Raw genomic sequence first — 10,287 nt, forward strand, 5'->3', positions numbered from 1 at the left:
ACCAGGATGGCCGAGTGGTGAAGGCGTTGGACTTAAGATCTAAAAGGTTGATACCCGCGTGGGTTCGAACCCCACTCCTGGTAATTCCTTAATTAATCAGAGATTTTTCCCACCCTGCTTAGTGATACCCAATTTTCATCTGCAAAATCTCCAATTTTCTGTAACTGTGTGACACTCTGCGCCGATAATGAAATGTCTCTGCCGCTCTCTCTCTTTGGAGAGCTGTGTATGTGTTTGAGTCTTTGGCTCTCTCTAACCCTCTCTGTCTGTCCCTGCTTCTCTGTTTGTCGCTGTCTCTCAATCAGTCTCTTTCTCATGGTGCCTAGTTCTGTTGCAATGGTATTCGCTCAGACTCTCTGTCTGACTGCTTCTCTCTGTCCCATTCTCTCTGTTCCATTATCTCTGTCTGTCCATGTCCTTGCCTGTCTCTGTTAGTCTCTGTCTCTAACCTGATAAGTATTTCCATTATTTTCTGTTTTTGTCTCTCTGTCGCTCTCTCTATCTGTCTTTCTCTCTATCTGTCTCCCTCTTTTTCTCTCTCTTTGTCCCTGTCCTTTTCTCTGTCATTCCATCACTATTTTGCCCCCTCTCTTTATGGAGCACGCAAATACATCTCTGTGTATGTATGTGTTTGAGTCTTTTTCTCATTCAGTCTGATCCTCCCTTTCAGTCTCAAACATTCTGTCTCTCTTTGTCTCTATCTCGCTGACTGTCTCTCCCTGTTTCCCTCTTTGTCTCTGGTTCTGAATGTGTCTGTCTCTTTCTCACGGTGTCCAGTTCTGTTCGAATGGGATTCGCTCAGTCTCTCTGTCTGACCGTCTCACTCTTTCTCATCATCTATGTCTGTCTATGTTTCTGCCGATCTGTCTCTCTTTGCCTGTCGCTGGTAGTTCCTACCTCTAACCTGCTGAGTATTTCCATCATTTTCTGTTTATATATTTGTCTCTCTCTCTATCTGTCGCTCTCTCTCTATCTGTCTCTCTCCTTGTCACTGTCTTTATCACTGTCTTTCTCTCACTCTTTCCCTCTCTCTCTTTATAGATCACACACACACATCTCTGTATATGTAGGTGTTTGAGTCTTATTCTCACTGAGTCTGCCTCACTTTTCAGTCTCACCCTTTCTGTCTCTCGTTGTCTCTCTCTCTCGCTGGCTGTCCATCCCCGTTTGTCGGTTTGTCTCTATCGATCACTGTGTCTGTCGACTTCTGTTGACAGCTCGATTACTGCTCTAAGGCAACCTCGTCCGTATAGTGGTGATTATCCCCGCTTGTTATGCGGGAGAACTGCGTTCAATTACCTGACGGCACAGCAGTTTTTTCAAAATGTCGAATTTTACTTCTGTTTCTTGGTATAGATTTTATTAAAAATTTCCAGAGCAATATAGAACAGTAAAAATACAGCAAGATGAGATTGCCTCTTCCAGATTTTTTGCAAACGGTGACTTTTTCAGCATTCTGTGGCCGTCTGCTGCACAGAGATGGACGACTGAGTTTTTTCTGAGTAACATTTAAAATGCCAGAGACGCAGTAATTGTGGCCGAGTGGTTAAAGCGATGGACTAGAAACACTTTGGATTTTCTGCGCGTAGGTTAGAATCCTGCCGACTACGATTCTCAGCATTTTTCATTCCATTTTACAATTTAACCAGGTTTTGGCAAAACTGATCCTGTGATAGATGGAATAACGTCCCACACCTTTCAACACTGATATTTTTTTTCACATTTTTATTAGTCTGCAATATTCACGATACATACGGATAGAAAAATGCAAAAATCACCCAAAGTAGTGACTCAGCCTGTCCATCCCTCGATATGTCTCAGACATCTGTGTGTGTCCGTTGGTGCATGTATATTTCTGGTTATGTGTGTGTGTGCCTCTGTGACTGTCCCTCTGTATATATGTCTCTGTGTATGTGCAACTGTCTATGGAAATCATCACCATGAATTTGGTATGTCCTGGAACTTTTTCAAAAGACTTGGGGAAAATAATACGGTTGTGAACTTTTGTATCGGCTTTGGTTCAGTGGCAGCACTCTCGACGGAAAAACGCAAAAGCCAGCCAAAGTAGCGACAGTGACTCTGCCTGTCTATCCGTCTATTTGTCTAAGGCACTCTGTGTATATCTTGATCTGGGTGTCATGGTACATCTGTCATTGAAAGTGGGCATGCAGGTGCAGCAGGCGGTGAAGACGACAAATGGCATGTTCGCCTTCATAGCGAGGGGCTTTGAATATAGTAGCAGGGAGGTCTTTCTGCAGTTGTACAGGGCCTTGGTGAAGCCACACGTTAAATATTTTGTTAGTTTTGGTCTCCAAATCTGAGGAAGGACGTTCTTGCTATTGAAGCAGCACAGCGAGGGTTCACCAGCTTGATTCCAGGGATGGCAGGACTGACATATGATGAGAGACTGGATCAACTCTGCTGGTATCCACTGGAGATTAGAAGAATGAGTGGGGATCTCATAGAAACATATAAAATTCTGACGATATTGGACAAGTGAGAGGCAGGAAGAATGTTTCTGTTGCTGGGGAGTTGGAAAACCAGGGTCACAGTCTAAGAATAAGGGGTAAGCCATTTAGGACCGAGATGAGGAGAAACGTCTTCACTCATAGAGTGGTTAACCTGTGGAATTCTCTGCCGCAGAAAGTTGTTGAAGTCAGTTCGTTAGATATATTCAAGATGGAGTGAGATATGGCCCTTACGGCTCAAGGAATCAAGGGGTATGGAGAGAAAGCAGGATATGGGTACTGAGGTTGAATGATCAGCCATGATCTTATTGAATGGTGGTGCAGGCTCGAAGGGCCGAACGGCCTACTCCTGCAACTAATTTCTATGTTTCTATGTTGATGCGTGTATATTTTTGGTTATTTTATGTGTGTGTGTGTCTGTGTATGTCTATCTGTATGTATGTCTCTGTGTATGTGCAACTGTCTATGGAAATCATCACCAAGAATTTGGTATGTCCTGGAACTTTTTTAAAAACTTGGGGAAAATAATACGGTTGTGATCTTTGGTATTGGCTTTTTTCAGTGGCTCCATTCAGAAGCTCGTATGTGTAAGTCCCTCTGCTGAGACTTGAGCGCATCATCTTGGCTGACAATCAAATGCAGTACTTAGGGAATGTTGCATTGTTGAAGCTGTTGACCATCAGATGAAATGTGAAATTGAAGCTCCGCCTGCACCCTCGGGTGGATGTGAAAGGTCCCAGAGCATTACTCGAAAAAGAATAGGAGTGTTGCCCCCGTGTCAATATCACGAAAAATGTTCGGAAATGCTCCCTGAAACCTTCTGTGTATGTGTGTGTCTGTGGGGGTGGAGTTGAAGCCCAAATTTTGACAGAGACAAAACCCGTTTCTGCCAGGCCCAGGATGGCCGAGTGGTTAAGGTGTTGGACTTAAGATCCAATAGAATTATAACTGCGCGGGTACGACCCCCACGCCTGGTAATTGCTTAATTAAACAGAGACTACTTCCCATGCTGCTCAGTGATACCCGATTTTCATCTGTTGCATTTGCATGTTTCGGTGACACTCTAAGCAGATCATGAAATGTATCTGTGTCGCTCAGTCTCTGCTTCTCTCTCTCTTGAGAGAGCTGTGTATGTGTTTGAGTCTTTGTCTCTTGAAGTCTGCCTCTGTCTCTTTCTCACTGTGTCCAGTTCTGTTCCAAAGGGATTCTGTCTGACCGTCTCTGTCTGTGTTGGTCCCTTTCTCTAACCTGATGAGTAATTCCATCATTTTCTGTTTTTGTTTCTATGTCTCTCTCTCTCTATCTGTCTTTCTCTCCATCTGTCTCCCTTTTTGTCTCTGTCTTTTTCTTGTCATTCCATCACTATTTGCCTCCCTCTCTTTATGGAGCACGCAAACACATCTCTGTGTATGTAAGTATTTGAGTCTTTGTCTCACTCAGTCTGACCCTCCCTCTCAGTCTAAAACTTTCTGTCTCTCTCTGTCTCTATCTCGCTGTCTGTCTCTCCCTTTTTCCCTGTTTGTCTCTGTCTCTCAATGTGTCTGTCTCTTTCTCACGGTGTCCAGTTCTGTTCGAATGGGATTCTCTCAATCTGTCTGGGTGAATGTCTCTCTCTTTTCCATCATCTCTGTCTGTCTATGCCTCTGCCTGTCTGTATCTCTTTGCCTGTCGCTGTTAATTCCTGTCTCCAACCTGCTGAGTATTTCCATCATTGTCTGTTTATATCTTTGTCTCTCTCTCTATCTGTCGCTCTCTCTCGATCTGCCTCTCTCCTTGTCACTGTCATTAACACTGTCTTTGTCTCACTCTTTCCCTCTCTCTCTTTATAGAGCACACACACATGTCTCTGTATATGTATGTGTTTGAGTCTTTTTCTCACTGCGTCTGCCTCTCCTTCTGAGTCTCACACTTTCTGTCTCTCGTTGTCTCTATCTCGTTGTCTGTCTCTCCCTGTTTGTCGGTTTGTCTCTGTCTCTCAATGTGTCTCTCTACTTCTCATGGAGTCCAGTTCTCTTCACAGCTCGATTCCTGCTCTGACCAAACCCACATTCGTTGGTATAGTGCTTAGTATCCCGGCCTGTTATGCAGAAGACAGGGTTTCAATTTCCTAATGGGCAGGAAGCTTTTCCAAATGCAGGATTTTACTTCTGTTTCTTGGTATAGATTCATATTAAAAAGTTCCAGTGCAATACAGAACAGTAAAAATACAGGAAAACGAGATTTTTTCAGAATTCTGTGTCATCTGCTGCAGAGAGGTGGATGACTGAGTTTTATCTGAGTAACATTTGCAGAAATAACGAGTCAGTAGTCGTGGACGAGAGGTTACAGCGATGGACTAGAAAATCCATCCTATTTTCCCTGTGCAGGTCGTATCCTGCCGACGACGATTCTCAGCATTTTACATTCCATTTTACAATTTCACCAGGTCTCTGCAAAACTCATCCTGAGATAGGCGGAATAACGTCCCACACCTTTCAAAACTGTCATTTTTAAATCATTTTTATTAAACTGCAATATTCACGATACTTAAGTGTAGAAAAACGCAAAAATCAGCCAAAGTTGCGACAGTGATTCAGCCTGTCTATCCCTCTATATGTCTAAGACATCTGTGCATGTCGGTTGGTGCGAGTATATTTTTGCTTATGTGTGTGCGTGTCTGTGTCTATCTATCTGTATGTATATATATCTGTGTATGTGTAACTGTCTGTATAGATCATCATCATGAACTTGGTATGTCATGGAACTTTTTAAAAAGACTTGAGGAAAATAATATGGTTGTGAACTTTGGTATCGGCTTTGGTTCAGTGGCAGTAATCTCGACTGAATCAGGAGTTTGTGTGTTTAAGTCCCACTCCTGAGACTTGAGCAGATAATCTTGGCAGACACTCAAGTGCAGTACTTGGGGAATTTTGCATTGTTGAAGCTGTTGACTTTCGGAAGAAATGTTAAATTAAAGCTCTGTCTGCACCCTCGGGTGGATCACAGCATTACTCGAAAAAGAATTGGAGAATTGCCCCCGTCTCAATATTACTAAAAATGTTCCTAAATGCTCACTGAAACCCGATGTGTATGTGTGTGTCTGTGGGGTGGAGTTGAAGCCCAGATTCTCAGAGACAGAATAGAAAAACTGGAAGGACCAGGATGGCCGAGTGGTTAAGGCGTTGGCCATAAAATTCACTGATATTTTCCCAAGAGGGTTCGTACTCCACTCCTCGAATCTCTTTAATTTATCACTGATTTCCTCCCATGCTGATCAGTGATACCTGATTTTCATCTGTTGAATCAACAATTTTCTGTTACTCTGTGACACTCTGAGCCGATCATGAAATGAAATTGTGAAATGTAGCTGTGTATCTCAGTCTCTGCCTTTCTGTCTTTAGAGAGCTGTGCATGTGTTTGTGTGCTTGAGTCTGAGTCTGCCTCTCTATGACTCACTCTGTTTGTGCCTGTTTCTCTGTTTGTCTCTGTCTCTCAATCTGTCTCTTTCTCACGGTGCCCATGTCAGCTCCAATAGGATTCTCTCAGACTCTCTGTCTGACTGTCTCTCTCTTTCCCATCATCTCTGCCCATGTCTTTGCCTGTCTCACTTTGTCCCTGTCTCTAACCTGATGAGTATTTTCATCATTTTCTGTTTCAGAAACATTGAAACATGGAAAATAGCTGCAGGAGTAGGCCATTAGGCCCTTCGAGCCTGCGCCGCCATTCAATATGTTCATGGCTGATCAATCCTTTAGTTCCCCTTTCCTGCTTTCTCTCCATATCCCTTCACCCCCTTATCCGTAAGAGCCATATCGAACTCCCTCTTGAATATATCCAATGAACTGGCATCCACAACTCTCTGCGCAGTGAATTCCACAGGTCAACAACTCTGTGAGTGAAGAAGTTTCTCCTCATCTCAGTGCTAAATGGCCTACCCCTTATCCTAAGACTATGTCCCCTGGTTCTGGAACTCCCCAACATCGAGAACATTCTTCCCGCATCTAACCTGTACAGTCCCGTCAGAATCTTATATATTTCTATGAGATCCCCTCTCATCATTCTAAACGCCAGTGAATAAAGGCCCAGTTGATCCAATCTCTCCTCATATGACAGTCCTGCCATCCCTGGAATCAGTCTGTTGACAATATCGGACCGAGTCAGCATGGATTTATGAAAGGGGAATCATGCTTGATGAATCTTCTGGAATTTGTTGAGGATGTAACGAGTAGAGTGGACAAGGGAGAACCAGTGGATGTAGTCAAGAGATTGGTGCACAAAGTCCAAGTGCATGGTATTGGGATTAATGCACTGACGTGAATAGAGAACTGTTTGGCAACTGGTTTGTTGCACTCCCTCAATAGCAAGAACGTCCTTCCTCAGACTAGGAGACCAAAACTGAACACAATATACCAAGTCTGGCCGACTCACTCAGGCCTTGTACAACTGCAGTAAGGTCTCCCTGCTCCTATATTCAAATCCCCTAGCTATGAAGGCCAGCATACCATTTGCCTTCTTTACTGCCTGCTGTACCTGCGTGCCCACTTTCAGTGACTGATGAACCATGACACCCAGGTCTCGTTGCACCTCCCCTTTTTCTAGTCTGCCTCCATTCAGATAATATTCTGCCTTCGTGTTTTTGCCCCCAAAATGGATAACCTCACATTTATCCAGATTATACTGCATCTGCCATATATTTGCCCACTCACGTAATCTGTCCAAGTCACCCTGCAGTCTCTTAGCATCCTCCTCGCAGCTCGCACCGCCACCCAATTTAGTGTCATCCGCAAACTTGGAGATATTACACTCTATTCCTTCAACCAAATCGTTAATGTATATTGTAAAGAGCTGGGGTCCCAGCACTGAGCCCTGCGGCACGACATTAGTAACTGCCTGCCATTCTGAAAAGGACCTGTTTATCCCGATTCTCTGCTTCCTGTCTGCCAACCAGTTCTCTATCACATCAGTACATTAATCCCAATACCATGCGCTTGGATTTTGTGCACCAATCTCTTGTGCGGGACCTTGTCAAAAGCCTACTGAAAGTCCAAATACACCACATCCACTGGTTCTCCCTTGTCCACTCTACTCGTTACATCCTCAAAAAATTCCAGAAGATTCGTCAAGCATGATTTCCCTTTCAAAAATCTATGCTGACTCGGTCCGATCCTGTCACTGCTTTCCAAATGGGCTGCTATTTCATCCTTAATGATTGATTGCAACATTTCCCCCACTGCTGATGCCAGGCTAACCGGTATAGACTTACCCGCTTTCTCTCTCCCTCCTTTTTAAAAAAGTGCCGTCACATTAGCTACCTTCCAGTCCATAGGAACTGATCCAGAGTTGATAGATTGTTGGAAAATGATCACCAATGCATCCACTATTTCCAGGGCCACTTCCCTAAGTACTCTGGGATGCAGACTATCAAGACCCAGGGATTTATCTGGCTTTAATCCCATCAATTTCCCGAACACAATTTCCCGCCAATAAGGATATATTTCAGTTCCTCATTCTCACTAGACTCACAGTCCCCTAGTAGAATTGGAAGGTTTTTTGTATCTTCCTTTGTAAAGACAGAACCGAATTATTGTCTCTATTTCTCTCTATATCAGTCTTTCTCTCTATCTGTCTCCCTCTTTGTCTCTCCCTTTGTCCCTGTCTTTGTCTCTGTCATTCCATTACTATTTGCCTCTCTCTCTTTATGGAGCACACAAACACATCTCTGTGTATGTATGTGTTTGAGTCTTTCTGTCATTCACTCTGACCCTCCCTCTCAGTCTCACTCTTTCTGTCTCTCTTTGTCTCTATCTCGCTGTCTGTCTCTCCCTGTTTCCCTGTCTCTCAACTTATCTGTCTCTTTCTCACGATGTCCAGTTCTGTTCCAATGGGATTCTCTCAGTCCCACTGTCTGACTGTTTTTCTCATTCCCATCATCTCTGTCTGTCCATGTCTCTACCTGTCCCTCTCTTTGCCTGTCTCTGTTAGTTCCTTTCTCTTACCTGCTGAGTATTTCCATCATTTTCTGTTTATATCTCTGTCTATCTCTCTATCTGTCACTCACTCTTTCTCTGTCTCTCTCTTTGTCACTCATTCTTTCTCTCACTCTTTCCCTCTCTCTCTTTATAGAGCACACACACACACATCTCTGTATATGTGTGTGTTTGAGTCTTTTTCTTACTCAGTCTGCCTCTCCTTCTCAGTCTCATACTTTCTGTCTCACGTTGTCTCTATCTCGCTGTCTGTCTCTCCCTGTTTGTCGGTTTGTCTCTCTCTCTCAATGTGCCTGTCGACTTCTCATGGTGTCCAGTTCTGTTCACAGCTCGATTCCTGCTCTGACAAAACAAATACCCGTCAGTTCCTCGTTAGTGTAGTAGTTGGTATCCCTTCCTGTCACGCGTGAGGTCGGGGTTCAATTCCCCGACGAGGGTGGAGCTTTTTCAAAATGTTGAATATTACTTCTGTATGTCCTGGAACTTTATAAAAAGACTTGGGGAAAGTAATAATGATATGAGCTTTGGTATCGGCTTTGGTTCAGTGGCAGCATTCTCGACTGAATCAGGAGGTTGCGTGTGTTAGTCCGACTCCTGAGGCTTGAGCATATAATCTTGGCTGACACTCAAATGCAGCACTTGGGGAATTTTGCATTGTTGAAGCTGTTGACTTTCGGATGAAATGTTAAATTGATGCTCCGTCTGCACCCTCGGGTGGATGTGAAAGTTCACAGAGCATTACTCGAAAAAGAATAGGAGAGTTGCCCCTGTGTCAATATTACGATAAATATTTGAAAATGCTCATTGAAAACCTCTGTCTATGAGAGTGGAGCTGCAGCCCATATTCTCACAGAGACAAAATCCGAATCCTGACAAAACCAGGATGGCCGAGTGGGTTAGGCGTTGGACATAAAATCCAATGGGTGTATAGCTGCGTGGGTTCGAACCCCACTGCTGGTAAATCTTTAAATTCAAACCGATTTCCTCCCATCCTGCTCAGTTATACCTGAATATATTCTTTTGAATCTGTACATGTCGATAACTTTATAACATTCTCAACTGACAAAGAAATGGGATTATGCAATGTTTCTGTGCCTCTCACTCTCTGTCTTAAGGGAGCCCTTTATGTGTTAGTGTTTGAGTCTGACTCACTCTGTCTGAGGAATTACAAGCTGAATTTAGGGAGCTCGGAGCTAAATTAACAAATAGGACCTCAAAGGTAGCAATCTCAGGATAGCTACCACTGCCAACTGCTAGTCAGAGTAGGAATCGCAGGATAGCTCAGATGAATGTGTGGTGCAGAAGGGAGGGCTTCAATTTCCTGGGACATTGGAACCGGTTCTGGGGGAGCTGGGACCAGTGCAAACCGGACGCTTTGTACCTGGGCAGAAGCAATGTCCACAGGGGAGAGTTTGCTCGTGTTGTTGGGGAGGGGTTGAACTAATATGGCAGTGGGATGGGAAACTATGCAGTGAGACAGAGGGAAGTAAAATGGGGGCTGAAAAGTAAAGGTGGAGGGCAGCGAAACCCAAGGCAAAAATCAAAAATGGCCACATTGCAGCCAAATTCTAAAGGGACAAGGTGTGTTAAGGTAACAAGCTTGAAGGCACTGTGCCTCAATGCAAGGAGTATTCGTAATAAGGTGGACAAATTAACTGCACAGGCAGCAATTAATGAATATGATGTAATTGGCATCACGGAGAAATGGCTCCTGGGTGAGGAAGGCTGGGAACGCAACATCCAGGGAGATTCACCATTCAGGAAGGATAGACAGAAAGGAAAAGGAGGTGGGGTGGCATTGCTGGTTGAAGAGGAAATTAACGCAATAGTAAGGAAGGACATTCGCGTGGATT

General features: G+C 44.0%; 2 non-coding genes across 2 annotated transcripts; both read left to right on the forward strand.

Annotated features, from left to right (window-relative positions):
* Window positions 1-83, forward strand: trnal-uaa (transfer RNA leucine (anticodon UAA)). The gene has a single exon. It is a non-coding gene; the product is annotated as a tRNA-Leu (tRNA).
* Window positions 84-9,311: 9,228 nt separating this feature from the next.
* Window positions 9,312-9,394, forward strand: trnal-uaa (transfer RNA leucine (anticodon UAA)). The gene has a single exon. It is a non-coding gene; the product is annotated as a tRNA-Leu (tRNA).
* Window positions 9,395-10,287: the final 893 nt, after the last annotated feature.

Source organism: Pristiophorus japonicus, chromosome 23, assembly GCF_044704955.1.
Source record: "Pristiophorus japonicus isolate sPriJap1 chromosome 23, sPriJap1.hap1, whole genome shotgun sequence".
NCBI classification, from domain to species: domain Eukaryota; kingdom Metazoa; phylum Chordata; class Chondrichthyes; family Pristiophoridae; genus Pristiophorus; species Pristiophorus japonicus.